We start from the raw sequence: 19,165 nt of genomic DNA, 5'->3' as shown, positions 1-19,165 counted from the left end.
TTCAACACCCTTCTTTCATCAATAGACGATCAACCAGAAAGAAAACCAGCAAAGAAACAACAGAGTCAATTGACACCATAGACCAAATGGACCTAACAGATATCTACAATCCCCCAGTGGCAGAATACACATTCTTCTCAGCAGTTCAGGAAACTTTCTCTAGGATCAACTACATACTAGGCCATAAAGCAAGTCAGCAAATTAAAAAACATCGAAATCATAGCATGCATCTTCTCTGACCACATGGAATGAAGCTGGAAATCAACAACTTAGAACATATGCAAACACATGGAGACTGAGCAACATGCTCCTGAATGAACAATGGCTCATAGAAGAAATCAAAAGAAAAATCAAAAAATTTCTGAAAACAAGACAACAACACAACATATTAAAACATTGGGATAGAGCAAAAGCAAAGTTAAGAGGGAAGTTTATAGTAATTGGTGCCTATATCAAGAAATTGGAAATGTACCAAATAAATGAGTTATCAATGCATCTCAAGGACCTAGAAAAATAACAACAAACCAAATCCAAAATTAATAGGAGGATAGAAACAATTAAAATTAGGGAATAAACAAAATTGAAACCAAAAAAATACAAAAATAAGTGAAATGAAGAGCTTTTTAAATTTTTTTATTTATTTATTTTTTTGACAGGCAGAGTTAGACAGTGAGAGAGAGAGACAGAGAGAAAGGTTTTCCTTCCATTGGTTCACCCCCCAAATGGCCACTATGGCCGGCGTGCTGCGCCGATCCAAAACCAGGAGCCAGGCACTTCCTCCTGCTCTCCCATGCAGGTGCATGGTCCAAGCACTTGGGCCATCCTCCACTGCACTCCAGAGATTTTTTTTTTTAAATAAGTAAAATTGATACCCCATTGGCTCTACTAATCAAAAAAAGAGATGACCCATACCAATAAAATCAGCGATGGAAAAGGATATGTAACGTAAGATACCACACAAATAAAAAGAATCACCGGGAAGTATTATCAAGAGCCATATGCCAATAAATTAGGAAACCTGGAAGAAAAGGAAAGATTCCTGGACAGATACAACTTATCAAAATTTTGCCATGAACACATAGGGAACCTAGACAGGCCAATAACCAAGATGGAGATTGAATCAGTAATGAAGACCCTCCCAACAAAGAAAAGCCCAGGACCAGATGGCTTTACTACTGAATTCTACCAGACATTTATTTTTTCTCTCCCAGAAACATTTTATTTAAGATACAGAAACTTGATGCATTTGATAAACACAACTTTAGGAGCATAGTGATTGTTCCCACCGTACCCACCCTTCAACCCACACTTGTACCCTTGTACCCTTGTACCCTTGTACCCTTGTTCTCCTTCCCTACCCTATTCTCATTCTTATTTAAAGAAGAACTAATTCCAATTCTTCTCAAGCTATTCAAAACAATTGGAATGGAGGGAATCCTCCTGCATCCCTTCAATGAAGCCAGCATGACCTTAATTCCTAACCAGAGAAAGATACAACAGAGAAAAGAGAATTATAGACCAATTTCCCTTATGAACATAGATGCAAAAATATTTAACAAAATACTAGCCAACTGAATCCAACAACACAGCTCCCAATTTCAGCTTCTTACTATTGTGCACCCTGGAAGGAGTAGTTATAGCTCAAGTAGTTGGGTCCCTGCCACCCTTGTGGGAGACCTGGGTTAAGATTCCAACTCACAGCTTTGGCCCCAGTGGCATCACTGCAGGCATTTAGGGTATGTGGCACCTGATGGCAGTGCGTGCTTTCTCTCAGCCTCCCAAATAAAGTTTTAATATTTAAAAATCTATCTTTTGACAGCCATCATTTAGTTTGTCGATTTAAATGCCTATATTTAACATCAAGTACCTGGAATTAATTCCCAATTCAGGCTCCTCATGCCAGCTCCCTGCTAAGGAAGACACTGGGCATAAAGGATTGTTCAACTAAATGGGTCCTTGCCACCTATGTAGGAGATCTGGATTGAATGTTCCTAGCTCTTGGCTTTGATCTGATGTAGCTCCCAAGATATGTAGACATTTGGGAAACAAATCAACATATAAGAGCTATATCTGTTTGTATCTCTCTCACACTACATGTCAAATAAATAAATAGCAAATTAAAAAATGTTTTGTATTTTCCTGATTACTAGAAATGTTGAGAAATTTTTCATTAGCCATTAGTATGTACTCCTTTGAGAAAACACTATTCACATCCTTTTCTGATGTTTAAATCATATTATTTGTTTTCTTGCTATTGAGTTGCTAACATCATACTCAATGGTGAAAAGTTAAAGATTTTTCTCTAAGATACAGGAGATGATTAAACACATCAGACCCTGGCAGTATATAACATTTCTATTTTTAAAATAATTTTGTTTTTAATTTTGTTACTGTTGCTGTTAAAGATTTATTTCATTTTTTTGACAGAATTACAGAGAGAGGGAGAGAGAGAGAGAGAGAGAGAGAAAGAAGAGAGACCTTATATCCACTGGTTCACTCTTCAGATAGTTGCAATGGCCAAGGCTGGTCCAGGCCAAAGTCAGATGCCAGGAACTTCTTCTGGGTCTGGACTTTCAGGGCTACTGTAATCCCATAAAATGCCTGCTTTATAAAAAACAAAAGGGGGGAATGTTAGTAAAATGGTACCATCTTATTTGTGGTGCCATCTATGCCCCGGACACCATCTTAGATCCTGGCCCCTGTCACCACATTGCACAGTAGGCTTTGATCCTAAACCTCATAGTCCAACCACCGGTGTCAGCTCCGACCCCACTAATGGAATTTGCTACCACTACTTCCCTGCCCACACCACCACCCCCCCAGCAAAGATTTAACAGGATCTGTTCCTGAACATGTCTCTCTTTCTCTCTCTTGATCTCTCTTTTTCTTTTTCACCCCTTCCCTCTGGTCTGTCAGGTTTCCCCCACCAGTAAACCTTTTCCTTTAAAAAAAAAAATAAATAAATGAATAATAAAAAAGTCCATGAACTGGAGGCCACACCCCCTTACCTCCACATGATCCGCCCACCTGTTAATCAGACTATGTAACCACTCCCATTTTGGAAGTGAATAAAAGGCTGGAGAGCACTGAGGCCCCCCACCCCCCTTCACTTGCCTGCTGCTCTTCCACCCGCGCACCCTCTTGCTTTTAAGCCTCTGGCCTGCCCCCTGGAAATGATTGGTATGGAACTCTCCATTTATTCTTTCTGACTCACTTTCCCTTAATAAAACTTTCATGTTCCTATGTATTTCTCTCACTCTCTAAGCAAATCTTAAACCTTACCATGTTACATGTCTCTCTTGAGGCAGTGCTTAGAATTCTTATCTAAGTAAATGGCAAGAGCTGAAATATTAAATTTTGGCTCAATCTAATCCATAACAACATGGCTTTAAATATAGAATATCCTAAATACTACCCCCAAAAAACTGTCAGAATTGGTAAACTCAGAAATATTGCAGAATAAAAAATTAACCTCCAAACTCAGAACATTTCTATGTACTAACAATAAACTTTCAGAAAAAGTTAAGAAAATCATATTTACAACAGCATAAAAATATTCCTTGGAATAAATTTAGCCAAGGAAGTGAAAGATGTTTACACTGAAAATAGAAAACATTGATAAAAAAAATTGAAGAAGACACAAATACATGGAAAAATATCTCATGTTCATGGATTGTAAGAGATTATATTGTAAACATGTCATCCCTAGTCAGTGTAATGTACAGAACTATGTAATCTCTATCAAAATTCCAATGGTACTTTTCATAGAAATTTTAAAAAAGTCCTAAAATTTGTATGGGACTAGAAAAGACTCCCAAATAGTCAATTCAATCTTGAGCAAAAAGAACAAAGGTGTAGGCTTCACACTCCCTTGCCTTCAACATATGTTGTAATGCTGTTGTAATCAAAACAGCATGGTACTGGTATAAAAATAGGAATCATATAAAATTGATTAGAATTGAAATACCAGAAATAAATCCAATAATTTTCAATATTTTTTGACCAAGGTGTCAAGAAACACAATAGGTGAAGAGCAATCTCTTCAATGATTGGTGTTGAGAAAGCTAGTTACTCACGTGTACAAGAATGAAATTGGACCTTATACCATTTACAAAAACCAATTTAAAATGGATAAGAGATTTCAACATAAGACCTGAAACTACAATTACTAGAGGAAAACATGGAGGAAAATTCCACAACATTGGTCTGGGAAGTGATTTCTTGGAAAGGACTACAAAAGCACAACAACACAAGCAAAAATGAACAGTCTTGAATAAAACTAGAGAGCTTCTACACAGCAGAGGATGATTAATGGAGTGAGGAAACAGCCCATGCACTGAGAGAAAATACTTGCAAATAAGGCACTGAAATCCAAAATATGTAAGGAACTCAGCAACTCAGTATACACTTATCTTTTAAATTAAATGGGAAAAAATTACAGAAAAAACATTTGCAGTTTTCTTGATATTTACCTACGCAATTGTCTTTACCAGTACTCTTATCTATTTTTCTTGAGTATTTCAGTTACTGTGTAGTGTCCCTCATTTCAACCTGAGAAATTTCATTCAATGTTTATTATAAAATAGATCTTTATAGTTTATTTTTTTAATGAAACTATACTACTTCTTCCATTTTTTATAGTATTGTTGTATATAGAATTCTTGATTGTCAGTATTTTTTAGCACACTGAACAATTCATATCACTGTTATCCAGAATACATGCTTTCTAAAGAGAAGTTCCCATCACTCTGAGGAAATTTTGCACATGATGGGTGTTTCCTTTGCTGATTACAGGGTTCTCTGTTCTTTGATTTTGACAATTACCGTTAATTGTACCTTTGCATGTATCTCATTGAGTTTATTATATGTTGAGTTTATGAAGTTTTGGGAGTGTACAGATTAATATTTTTCATAACATTTTGGAAAATCTGATCCCTATCTCTTCAAATAGTCTTTCTACTCAGTCTCTCCTCTCCTCCTTGAGCTCCCCCGGCTGTGTAAATGATGAGGGTGTGTTGCAGGTCTCTGCGGCACTGCTTATGTTTTTGAAGATTTATTTTATTTGGGGTTGACATTGTGACCCAGCAGGTAAAGCTGCCACCTGCAATGCCAGCATCCATATGGACACCAGCTGGTGTCCTGACTTCTCCACTTCTGATCCAGCTCTCTGCTAATGGCCTGGGGAAGGCAGTAGAAGATGGATCCAAGTGCTTGGGCTCCTGCCACCCACACAAGAGACCCGGATGAAGCTCTTGGCTTCAGCCTGGCCCATTGCTGGCTGTTTGGCTATCTAGGGCAGTGAGCCAGCAGTTGGAAGATCTCTCTCTGTCTCTCTCTGTCTCCCTCCCTCCTTCCCTCCCTCCTCCTCTGTGTCTCTCTTTTTTCCTGTAAGTCTGACTTTCAAAATAAATAAATAAATAAATCTTTTAAAAATTCCAAATTCATTTTATTTACTTGAAAGTCGGAGTTACAGAGACAGGAGAGATTTAGATCATTTTTTTGTTTTTTGTTTTTTTCTTTTTGGGACTCACCCTTAATAATTTAAGTAGATTCAGATTCAATGATTATGCAATTTTAAAATCAGCTATTGGATCATTCTAGTATTTTTTTATTTTAGGTTTTACACACCTTTCAAATCACAATTTTCTATTTGTATAATAGTTTTTCTTTACTAATAGTCATTACTTAGTGAGACATAATACTTTTTTTAAAGATTCACTTATTTATTATTTGAAAGGTAGAGTTACAGAGAGGCAGAGGCAGAGAGAGAGAGAGAGAGGAAGAGAAAGAGAGAGAGAGGTTTTCCATCTGCTGGTTCACTCTCCAAATGGCCACAATGGCCAGAGCTGGGCTGTTCTGAAGCCACGCATCAGGAGCTTCCTCTAGGTCTCCCACACAGGTGCAGGGGCCCCAGCATTCGGGCCATCCTCTACTGCCTTCCAAGGCTATAGCAGAGAGCTGGCTTGTAAGTGGAGCAGCCAGGACCCGAACCAGTGCCTGGATGGAATGCCGATACTGCATGTGGGGGCCTCACCCACTACACCACAGCAGCAGCTCGGGGATATAATACTTTTGACCTCTTCAAAGACAATTTCTAATGATAGTATAGGGCATAATTTCCTCTTTATTTTCATGTCAAAGCTTCTTGTATCTTGAAAACTAGATTTTTTTTTAAACCAGACATATCCGGCTCTGGAAGTCAGCTCCCTCCTAGGTTTTTATTGCTGCTGCTTTGTGTTATTATTTTGTTGCTATGGATAATTGTTACTGAGTTTCCTGGACAAAGTCGGTAGAGTCTGAACTTTTTGTCATAAATATCTCAACATCTCTGTCAGTGAACTTAAGAATTCAGCTAATGATTTCATGGAAATTTGCTTTGTTTTAATTTGAGAGGCAGTCAGGCAGAGAAACAGAGGGATGGACAGGAAGGTCCTGTTTGCTAATTCATTCCCCAGTGCCCAAAATGGTTACGGGTGGGCCTTACTGAAACCAGGAACTGGAAACTCAAACCACATCTCCCGATTTAGTGGCAGGGACTAAACTACTTGAGCCATTTACCTTCCATAGTCTGCATTAGCAGGAGCTGGGATCAGCAGCCAGAGCTGGGATTCCAACAGATACACTCTAGTTTGGGACATGGGCAGCTTGACCACTAGGCCAAATGCCCACCCTACATATACACCTTGTTCCATTTTTAGTTGATTTTTTATTGGGTGAGGAGTGTGTGTTTGTAAGTGGCTTTAAAGCTCCAGTATTCTACAGATGGATGTTTAGTTTCCCCAGCTCATTTATTAAAGAGACTCCTTTCTCTAATATTTGTTTTTGGTACTTTATCAAAGATCAGTTGGCTGTAGATATATAGATCAATTTCTGGGATCTATATTCCGTTCCATTGATCTGTGTTTCTGTTTTTTATGTCAGTACCATGCTGTTTTGCTTACAATACTTCTGTAGTATTGCTTCAGGTCTGGGATTTTGATGCTTCCTGCTTTGTTCATTTTGTTCAAGATGGCCTTGGCTATTCAAGATCTTTTGTACTTACATATACATTTTATGATTATTTTGTTTAGTTCAGTTTAGAATGATATTTTGATGAGGATTGTATTAAGTCTGTAAATTACTTTGGGTAATCTGAACATTTTAATTATATTAATTATTCCAATCCATGAACTGGGAAGCCATTCCATTTTTGTGTGTGTCTTCTTCAATTTATTTCATCAGTGTTTTTCATTTTCATTGTTGAGATCTTTCACATGTGTGGTTAAATTTACTCCAAGTTATTTCTGTTTTTTGAGGTTACTGTGAATGGGATTATTCTAATCATTTCTCTCTCAATGAGATTATTGGTGTAAGAAAATGCTATTGTTATTTTATGTTGATTTTATATCTGAGAATTGTGAATTTATTTATTAGTTCTAGTAATCTCTTAATGGAGTCTACATTTCTCCATATAGAGAATCATGTCATCCATAAACAGGAATAATGCGACATCCTCTTTTCCTTCATATATATGCCTTTTATTTCTTTCTCTGGCTAAAACTTCTTGCACTATGCTGAATAAAAGTGGTGAGAATGGACATCTTATCTGATTTTCTAGATCTCAGAGTAAATTCTTTCAACTTTTCACCATTTAATATGATGTTGATTCAATATGATGTTCATATGATGTTTAATATGATGATGGCGTTTCTTAAGCTGAGGTTTGTTCTTTCTATACCTAATTTTGTCAAGTTTTTCTTTTATTGTGAATGGATGGGAACATTTCAAAATATTGGAATGGGCAATTATTTTTTTAGATAAGCACAGGGGAAAAAAGCATAGGAAAAAAAACAAATGATATTATATTGAAGTAAAAAGTAGGTACATAGCAAAGCAAACAATCCATACAGCAGAGTGACAACTGACAGAGTGGGGGAAATATTTGCAAATTGTTCATCTGACAAATGGCTAATATGTAGAATATGTGAGAAGCAAAAAAAAAAAAAAAAAAAAAAACTCAACAACAACAATTGGAAGCAAACAATTCAATTAATGAATGGGCAAAGGATCTGAATTGTCATTTCTCAGAAGAAGAAATACAAATGATGAACAAATACATGAAAAATGCCCAGCACTACTAAGCAACCAGGAAATACAAATCAAAATCTCACTGAGGTATCATCTCCCTCTAGTTAGAATGTTTACTATCAAAAAACAAAAAAAAAAAATGACAAATACTGGAGAAGATGTAGAGAAAAGGATCCTTTTATACATTCTTGGTATGAATGAAAATTAGTACATCCACTATGATGAACAGTATGGAAGGAGCTCAAAAAACTCAAAATAGGTGTACCATAAACCTAGCTGTGCAAGTTGGGGGTATATATTCAAAGATAATGAATCAGCATATGAAAAAGATACCTGCATTCTCATATTCATTAAGCATTATTCACAATAACCAAGATACAAAGTCTACCCAGAAAGCCATCAATTGATGAGTGGATAAAGGAAACATGGGGTATATATCACATTGAAATATTATTCAGTCATAAAAAATAAAATCCTGACATTTGTAACAAAATGAATGTAACTGGAGGTCATTAAGTTAAGTATATTAAACCAGACACAAAAAGACAAAAATTATGTTTTCACTCATATATGGAAGTTTGGAAAAATTTGGTTGATCTGAACTAGATTAAGGATTATTAGAGGTTGAAAAGAGGTGGGAGCAGATAGAGGGAGATAGGATAGCAGATACCAAAACACAATCAGAGAGAAGACACAGGTTTTAGTATTCCATAGCACAGAGGAAACACTACAGTTCACAGAAGTATATTTTGTACTGTGTAAAGAGCCAAGAGAGGAGCTGGTAATCTTCAACTATAAGGAAAACATAAAGAAATGGAAAAGCTACTTAGCTGGTTTGATTGATTGGTGTAGTGTATTTGTGTTGAAATATTGCACTGTACCAAAACAATTTGCAAGTATTCAGGCTAATTTTCTAAATTAAATAAGACTAGAAGAAAATACATAGTAAAATTGTATCATTCCATAATTTTTTTAAATAAAGAGGAGTGCATTTTTAAAATGTTGTATTCTCCCAGTGTTATTTAGATGTCTATTTTGGCCTCTATGCTTGACCCTTAATGGCTTGGATTTAGGATGAGAAAAGTGACCCTCCTCCCATGGTATAGGAAAGGGATATGATCTTAGATTAAGAAATTGTATCACTAAACCAGTTCTCAATGAAACTGATAAATAATGACTGTGGTCAAGTTGAGATCTACATGAATCTGAGAAAACACATATTAAACCCACGTGCCACCATTCTGTTACTAGCTGTTAACACTGCAACCAAATTATTGGACCTATCGGAGCCTCATTTCTTCACTGAATGCTAATACTAATGATCCGAGTTTGTGGGTGGGTTGATTGGGATCTTGTCAGCTTGGCAGTAAGCAGGAGTCCCAGTCGGGCTCTTTCTTGCTGTATAGGGATTAGGAAAATAGCTATTTAATATCTCCATTTATCACCTATGAAGTAAAATGTTGGGTTATATAATCTCCATGTTCCCTTCCAGCTATAACCAAATGAGACACCAATCTGTTGGTTCAGTAAAATTCTGCAAGTTCTTTGTGATCTGGATACATACTTGGAGTAGGTCTGTGACTTAAACCATTCTGTAAAAGATAGCTTCCATTAAAACAGACATTCCAAAGTATTTACTTATAAATACATTTTAGAAGCTGCTCTGCCAAACTGACGAGCACTTTTAAATAGATAGGCTCATCCCAGGACATAGAACAGAGGGCTCATCAATGCATATTCTAGATCCTTTAGAAATGAGCTTTGTGGAGAGGCACAGCTTTGTGGAGAGGCACATCTGGCTTAAACCCAGATCCCAAAGAATGGGCTGTATGGTGGGAGCCCCTGAGTTGAGTGTTAAAAGAATTCTAAGTATTTACTACTGTCCCAGCTGCTAGTTTCAGGCGGTTGGGGAAACTTTGCAGCAGATAGGCACACAAAGCGGGGAGGCACGCTTGAGTTCCTAGCATGATCAGGTGAGAGGTAAAGAGGCAAAGCAAAAGTGAGTCATGGGAAAGGAGCCACAGAGCATAGAGAGACTGTGATTACATCAGGGACTCAGAGACACGGGAAAAGCGGCTGAGCTGGGCCACAGTGGCAAGAACAAGACAAACTGGATTTGTCTTCTCACAGACTGATTGCTTTTCCCCACTGGTGCTATCTTCTTGTTTTGTTAAATTCGCTTGATGTATGTTGGTGAAATTTTATTTGGGTAGATACAGTCAGTATATAGTTTCCTCTCCCATTCAGAACAAAAATTAAAGACTTCATCATTTTCTAATAGCAGGCTGATGCTTCAAAGATTAAGGCAGATACTCTTTCCATAGCACAGTGCTGTGACTGTAGGTCACAATAACATATATATATATATATGAAAAGATTGATTTTATTTATTTGAAAGGCAGAATTACATGAGCCACAGAGCGTATGTGTGTGTATGTGTGTGTGTGTGTGTGAGAGAGAGAGAGAGAGAGAGAGAATCTTCCATCCGCTGATTCACTCCCCAAATGTCCTCAGTGAAACACCATCCAGATCTGCCGTGTGGGTGGTAGGAGCCCAAGTACTTGGGCCATCTTCCACTGCTTTCCCAGCTGCATTAGCAGGGAACTGGATCAGAAGTGGAGCAACTGGGACAAAAACTGGTGTCCATAGGGGATACTAGTATTGCAGGCAGCAGCTTAACCTGCTATGCCACAATGCCAGCCCCAAACTATTATATATTTTATGAATTACTAGAAGAGAGAAATTCAGAGGCTCCAGAGATAAAGAAATGATCAGAGATAGAAATGCTAATTACCATGATTTGATCAGCACATACTGTATGTGTCTTGAAATATCATACTGTATTACATACATATATACTATTAAATGTTTATCAAAAATGAATGAAACTCTTAGAATGTGAAAAACATTCAAAATGTTATGGAAATATAACAGTAATTTAAAAATAGACAAAATGACTAGGAAATAAAACACTGAAAACCTGTATTGCATTCATTTCAATTGTGTTAAAAATCACTTTACACACATCTTCTAATACATCATGTCCTAAGGTTTAATTCTGTTTTCATTGTGAAAGAATTTCTATGTTGATTCTCTTTACTTTTCCAATTTATTCTCCCCAGGTGGCTGGGAACATAGATCTCAATTAAATTTTTTTTTTTTTGGACAGGAAGAGTTAGACAATGAGAGAGAGAGAGAGAGAGAGAGACAGAGACAGAGACAGAGAGAAAGGTCTTCCTTTTCCATTGGTTCACCCCCCCAAATGGCCGCATTGCGGCCGGAGTACCGCGCTGATCCCAAGCCAGGAGCAAAGTGCTTCTCCTGGTCTCCCATGGGGTGCAGGGCCCAAGCACTTGGGCCATCCTCCACTGCACTCCTGGGCCACAGCAGAGATCTGAACTGGAAGAGGAGCAACTGGGACAGAATCCGGTGCCCAGACTGGGACTAGAACCCTGGGTGCCGGTGCCACAGGCAGAGGATTAGCCTATTGAGCTGCGGCGCTGGCCTCAATTTAAAATTAAAAACAAAAAAGGTGTTTGGGCAATTCTCCTTTTAAGGCTGTTACAATTCCACACTACTTCGTGAGATAACTGGCACTGTCCAGGGTGGGCTGGGAATCTCCCGTCTACACTGCTTTCCTGGAGGCTTTGCATGCTCTCAAAAACACTTTGCTTGTGTGCGCTGTTTGGCAATCAAGCATGGCTGACATGTTACTGGATGGCCTCTTGTCTAAGTGGCCTCTTTAGATGGGAGTGTGATCACTGGGGACATTTTAGGCAGCCAGACAGCACTGTTGCCTTGGAGATCTTCCTCAGCAACCTACAAATGACACTAACATGATGAAAGATTTCTCCAAAGACAGACATTTTCAATTAGCCAAATTACTCTAGCAGGGCATAGCTCAGGAAGATTGAAGGCAGAGTTAGTTCTGTGCCAGCCGAGAAGACTGCTTTGCCAGTTGAAAGGCAAGCACATCCTGCCCCACCAGCTTGCAACGAATGCTTCTTGCAGTGCAGCAGATCTACCATGTATGTTTGATTTAAGGCCTTTGATTACCACACCTTTGTAATTATCATCAGGCAATGATAAGTCCTGGGGGGCTGGCGCCATGGCTCAGTTGGCTAATCCTCCACCTACGGCGCCGGCACCCTGGGTTCTAGTCCCGGTCTGGGCACCAGATTCTGTCCTGGTTGCTCCTCTTTCAGTCCAGCTCTCTGCTGTGGCCCGGGAAGGCAGTGGAGGATGGCCCAAGTGCTTAGGTCCTGCACCCGCATGGGAGACCAGGAGGAAGCACCTGGCTCCTTGCTTCGGATCAGTGCAGCACCAGCCGCAGCGGCCATTTGGGGGGTGAACCAACGGCAAAGGAAGACCTTTCTCTCTGTCTCTCTCTGTATCTCTCTCTCACTGTGTAACTCTGCCTGTCAAAAAAAAAAAAAAAAAAAAAGATAAGTCCTGGGGAAAAAAATGAATCCTAAATTTGAGGATCCAGAATCCTAATCAAAGTATAGAGAATGGAATGAATCTTTCTTACTGGTATTTTACTTCTTATCACCCAGTTGGTCTTGATTTGGTTAAAACCATAGCATATAGTGTTGCCAATTTTGACTTATTTTTACTTTGCTAATCAAAATGTTGTTTTACAAAGCTCTGATGGTATTCAACACACCTTATAGGAAGAATGATTTTTCTTTAAGTTGGCTGGCAGGAATCCTGTATTTCATATGAAGCTGCAAGAAATATTTCTAAAACTTTCTCTCAGAAGCGTAGTGCTGTCACAATGATTCTAAATCACAGATGTTACATTATAGATATTTTTAATTTTTGTTGCTACTTAAGATCAATGGGAGATAAAGTATTGTGACTTTACTTTTTTTTTCCTGCGTAGAAGTCATATGATACTTAGGAAACACAAATTGAGAAGATTTGTAATGGTGAACGAAGTTGCTTTTTCTTGCCAAACCCTAACTTCAATGATTAACATTTTGGAAAATACCAAAGTTTTTCCAATGTCATGTGTTCCACCTATAGCAAAAAAGCATGGAGTGAAGAAAAAAATGCTAGGGTTAATTCTAAGGATCTCAGTGAAATGTGAATTGCTCTTACTTGGAAACATGGCTGACAATGGATAAAGAGATGTCTTCCCCTCTCTAGGTCTCAGCTATCCCTACAATACGATAGCATTGGAAAAAGAGCCTCTCTTGGTCCCCTCTAATTTTGACATCTGATTCTATGAAGATGAGAGTACCACTCCCTTGAGGAATTAGAGGCATCCAAGTATCCAGTATATAATTTGGTAAGAACAGTTATTTATGAAACTTCTGTAACTAATGTTTAGGAACCCTCTTTCCTCCAAAATATCTTCCCTACCTATTTGGTATTATTGCAAATAATACAGATTTTGAAAATTTGAAATTAATAAGAGGATACATCAGTATCATTCCCAGGTTCATAAATCAGCATTAGGATGGGAATGGTTCCTTTTGGTTTGGGAATAGTGTAATTACTTACACATCTGTGTCTAATTAGCTCATTTAGCCTTTAATTCATGCCTACTTTTTATTATTGTATTACATATTCAGTTCTGACTTCCCAGCTAGATGGCAATGCTTTTCAGGTCTAAGGTCATATTTTGGAATTCTAACTTAGTATCTAACAGGTAGTCCCCAAATCAATCATTCCATAAGTTATCCATGAAGATTTCTCCTTTATTGGACAAAAAAGCCTTATAAAAATGTACAGGCTAGATGTTTCCTATTAATCACTGAAATGTAAATAATTTGTCGCAAAACTCAATGAGGGCCAGCGCCACGGCTCACTAGGCTAATCCTCTGCCTGCAGCGCCGGCACCCCGGGTTCTAGTCCTGGTTGGGGCGCTGGTTCTGTCCCGGTTGCTCCTCTTCCAGGCCAGCTCTCTGCTGTGACCCGAGAGTGCAGTGGAGGATGGCCCAGGTCCTTGGGCCCTGCACCTGCATGGGAGACTTGGAGGAAGCACCTGGCTTCTGGCTCCGGATTGGCGCAGTGCACCGGCCACAACGCGCCGGCCGTAGCGGTCACTTGGGGGGTGAACCAATGGAAAAAGGAAGACCTTTCTCTCTCTCTCTCTCTCTCTGTCTAACTCTGCCTGTCAAAAATAAATAAATAAATAAAATAAAATACAAAAAAACCTCAATGAAAATAGAATGTATAACTGAGTCATTTAGGTTAATATAGTGAAAGGAAATCCATTCTGATAGTGCGTCTGAATTTCTCTTTTGCTGACAATACTTCTACTAAGTTACATTGCATACAGTTAAATAGCTGCTTCTTCACGACTAGCTTATTCCATATATAATTTTCTACTAAGTATCTGTGTAGTGTCTTTCACTCTTTTAAAATTAGATCATGGAGAAAAACCATACAAAAATTGCACATTGGAAGCAAGAATATGTCATTTTAGAAGGCAAATATCCAAATCTCACAGCCTTTAAGGATGTGTTCCTCCCCTAACTCTGCAATTGCTTTACTCTACTGGTTTAGAACCATGACACTTCTTTTGCTAAAAGGTTAGGTTGCTATTCGCTGGTGTTTGTCCTGTCTTTCCAACTAGATTAAAGAAAGGATGAGAGAAAACACTATGTGTCTTATGTTTCTTTATTCCACACATCCGATGGAGTTTTATGTATCTAGAAAGTGTTCCATTAGTATTTTCTGGAAGGGGCAGTGCTGAATCACAACATGTTAACCTGCGGCCTGCTGTACTACTGAGCACCAGTTGGAGTCCTGGCTGCTATACTTCCAATCCAGATCCTTGCTAATGTGCCTGGGGAAGCAGGGGGAGATGGCCTAAGTACTTGAGCCCCTGCACCCATGTGGGAGACCTGGAAGAAATTACAGGCTTCTGGCTTTGCCTGGCACAGGCCTGGCTGTTGTGGCCATCTGAGGAGTGAACTAGTGGGTAGATGATCTCTGTCTCTCCTCTCTCTCTCTAATTCTACCTTTCAAAATAAATAAATAAATCTTTAAAAACTATTTTCTAGGGCAATAGATACCTTGTCTGTTGGAAGCTCACAATAAAATTAACAAATGTTATCTATTTCTGAAACTTTCTAATCCATGGAACAACCTTAATGCAGAAATAGGTATTTTGCTAGTATATTAAACTACACTAAATTGTGTTATCCAGTTTTTCAGTTATTGTCGGAAAGTTCAACCCAGGATATTAGGTAGGTGTTAGGACATTTCAAAATTTAAAATGAATGTAACGCATCTCAAATAACAAATTTATTAGATGACTAAATTTTTTCCTTTATAAAAATCGCAGTACATATTAACACATTAGGTACATTTAAAATTATTGAGCAAAGAAATTTTTATAAATAATAATGAATGTGATGTCTGATTCATACCAAGAAAACATAGTTTTAAAAAGCCATTAAAGGGGCCAGCACTGTGGCGCAGTGGGTTAAAGTCCTGACCTGAAGCGCCGGCATCCCATATGGGTGCCAGTTCTAGTCCTGGCTGCTCCTCTTCCAATCCAACTCTCTGGTGTGGCCTGGGAAAGCAGTGGGAGATGGCCCAAGTCCTTGGTCCCTGCACCCACATAGGAGACCCCGAAGAAGCTCCTGGCTCCTGGCTTTGGATCGGTGCAACTCTGCCCCGTTGCGGCCATCTGGGGAGTGAACCAGCGGATGGAAGACCTCTCTCTCTGTCTCTGCCTCTCTCTCTAACTCTGTCTTTCAAATAAATAAAATAAATCTTACAAAAAAAATTAAAATTATATCCCCTTACATTGAAGAATTTTGGGGCTTTCTTGTAAGGAAACCATCCTGGACCTCTCAAAGTACAGTAAATAAAACATTTACAGAGGTAATATAAATAGAAAAGGGCTATCCTAGATGAATCTATATAACTAAGGATCCCTGGAGTCCTTTTAAAGATTCAAAATGAAGAAGTAATTTCTCTCATTAAACTCCCTGGGTGTGAATATGATAGTTCAATATTTCATAAATATTTAATGAATTATCATTTCCTGCAGCTTATCCATGTTTGGACAATTGAAGCGTTGTTTGGAAGACGAGCCTATGTCTGGCTGTGAGGGAAGATGGCTGATGATGAATGCTTGACAATCTTCATCTTCAAGACATCTGAGTAAAAGAATTTCCTTGTTTTTCGGGATTCTTTATGACATAAACTTGAGAAAACCTGATGTAAGTGTTTTTTTTTTTTATTTTTTAATTCCTCTATGTAATGTAGGCATTAGCATCCTTTTATATTCAGATAATCTGGATCTTAGATGCTTAATAACCTGAAGCACCTATGTGCTAAGACTAGGTCTCATCCCAGATCTCACATTCCGAAGTTCATGGGCTGTCCCAACATCATGCTGATTGCCTGGGCTGCAGAAAAAGTTATTTTTCATTTTACTATCTACAGTGTAGGTAGTTCTTTGCATACTGGTTCTGGCATTGTCTCACACAGGAGCTTCCAATAACTGCCAGTCACATGATGACAATTATGCTTGATTACACAGATCCAGTAAGTACTCAATTGGTTTTTCCCATAAATGCTAACATTCCACAGCCAAAGAGAAAAGAACACTTGCCATTTTCTAAGCACACTGGCCATCTCATCTTGTCCCTGCAGAAAAAAAGGCAGGCTCAGGGATTCCTAGGACCAGTGTTGCCAGATTCTTAGTCTGAGTCCAGATTCTAAGATTTTCATTAAATACTGCCTTGAGTAATTTGAATTTCTAAAGTCTGCAAATCCTACTAGTAGATATATGAGGATTGGTGAAATTTGAGGGGATGCTTGGGAAAGGATCGTTGTTGCTGTTGATCACTGTATGTATGATAATTCATTGCCATGGGTTTTGAAATCTTCAGATAATTCTGGAATCCTCCAATAGTATGTATGAAAAAGTGCATTAAAGTTTATAAATGTACACTATGATGAGAGTGTAAACTTTCCTACTGGTTAATGCAAAGCTGTTGACTGGCACATTGTTTGATAGTCCACTGTAAAGTGGGGCTCAGCACTTTCTCAAAAGGTTGTCCAATGTCCATATGTGTCAGAATGATCCAACAAGCTTGATAACTCCTCTCAGGCCAAATCCCTGCCTCAGATTATTATACTCTCTAAGACAATAAGATATAATCTGTGTGGCACTTCACTATAGGTGAAACAGCAACCCTGAATGGTTCTGTTCCATATTCAGGGTCTTCCCCTGGAAGCTCCAATTTCAGAGTACCTTACTTCCAGCCATGTAAGTAGAGAAGTGAGGGGAGCCCACGAAAGAATAAGGAAAACGCGGTGAGGTGAGATTGTGGATCTCAAAGGACATCTTATGGGACAGGTGTTATCTTTGGGCAGAACTGGTCACATGGACTCAATCAAATGCACAAAGACTGGGAATATGCCCAGGAGGCTAATACACACAGTTTGATGAACACATAGCATTTTCTCTGCCTCATAAGCTGTGTGATTAAGGCTGAGTAGAACAGGGAAAAGCAAAATCAAGTAAGCATGACAAACTTTGATTATAAAAGAATTTTAATTGGGACCCAAGAATGCTTTTATACTTGATACAGGCCTATGAAAGGAATATATTATTATAATTTAACTTTTAGGCAGATTGTTGTCATTTTGCTATATATACAGTGTAGTCTTTGGGAAAATTCATACACAATGTATTGATAAGGAATATCTGAAGCCAGGGCTGGCTTTATGGCCACAGAAAAACCATGGTTGTGCTCTCACAAAGATCACATAAGGTTTTGTGTTATGCTATTGCTGCCTTAAAATCCTTGATAATTCTGAACAGAAGATTCAGCAATGTATTGTGCATTAGACCTTTCTAAGCATTCTGACTACTTGCCATCAAGTAGCTGGTCCTAACTGAAACTCATGGCTTATCAGTGGCTACAACTGGGGCTTCAAGGTTAAAATGAAAATAAAATCTTTATGATTCAATCCATGCTAATTGACCTTTTAAAGAGGTTACAACAGCAGAGCTTTCTTTGTGTGTGTGTGTGTGTGTGTGAAAGGGTGTGTGCATATGTGTGCCTGTGAGTATATGCCTATGTGGAAATGTGTATTTTTTAGGGCAAAGTGTATTAGGAGCAATTTGCTTTAATTTATATTCATTGGGCACCATTCCATTGTTTATTGTTAGCTACTCATGTGAAGAGTTGTTGATGTGGATAGCATAAACATTTGTTTCAGATAAATGGGTGTTTCAGTTGGGTAAGTTTTAATTAAGTAACCTTTATTGTAGAAGTAGTTGCTTTTGAAACTGTAAGAAAACTTCCATAATTTGCAAATTCTGTTCTCCAGAATATAAAGATGTTGAATATTGTCTGCACTATCCTTGAATACAATTCTCCCTATCAGTGTCTCAAATGTTTGACCACAAGAACAAAGAATACAAACCTTTACCGTGAAGCAGCTTAAATTCTGCTTCTACTACAAAATTTAGCTCCTGAATCTCACATATATGGACTCTGATTGCTGAAACTGGAAAGAAGGGAAACCAGTGTTTTTAACGTCCAGAATCATGTAGTTCTGAAATAATGTATTTGAAAATGCTGCTTCCACATGAGTTTCCTGTATCATCACTACAACATATTCCATGGGGATTTATTTACATGCACGCCAAAGAAGAACCGTGAACTCTAGCCCCTTGAGATCAGCTGCTACGTCTCACTCTTGGAAGATCTACCAGGCGCTTGGAAGATGCTGAAGAAATATTTGATGAAGAAATGAAGGAATACATGTCACTTATCCTCTGAAACCCACAGTTAGAGTTCTTATTTGTACATGTGTTGTATGAGTATGTTCAATCACCTCAATTTTTATTTCAACAGGACAGAATGCCCCTTCAATAAAATAGTGACATTATGATGACAGGAGTTAAGTGCACACTGTTTATAATCCTTCCCATACTTTTCATGTCCACGTAAGAGCATGCTTTTTTCTATCCCTATCTAGACCATAGTTGCTATAGGATTAAATAACATAATGGGAATTTGAAATCTTCTTGCAGAACAAAAACACGCTGATTTTGGCTTTATTAAGAGTGAAAGCTTTCTTAAAGGCCTAAAGTATATATTTTGTCACCCAT

General features: G+C 38.3%; 1 long non-coding RNA gene across 2 annotated transcripts in view; it reads left to right on the top strand.

The window, feature by feature from the left end:
- Positions 1 to 19,165, top strand: part of LOC103350586 (uncharacterized) — a 143,753-nt gene that overhangs the window by 113,781 nt on the left and 10,807 nt on the right. For both annotated transcript variants that reach the window (XR_007924709.2, XR_007924707.2), the window contains exons 2-3: positions 13,219 to 13,360; positions 16,082 to 16,253. This is a non-coding gene — a long non-coding RNA (uncharacterized lncRNA). The remainder of the gene's footprint in view (positions 1 to 13,218; positions 13,361 to 16,081; positions 16,254 to 19,165) is intronic.

Source organism: Oryctolagus cuniculus, chromosome 4, assembly GCF_964237555.1.
Source record: "Oryctolagus cuniculus chromosome 4, mOryCun1.1, whole genome shotgun sequence".
Classification (NCBI taxonomy): domain Eukaryota; kingdom Metazoa; phylum Chordata; class Mammalia; order Lagomorpha; family Leporidae; genus Oryctolagus; species Oryctolagus cuniculus.
This window is presented reverse-complemented; position numbering and strand designations above follow the sequence as displayed.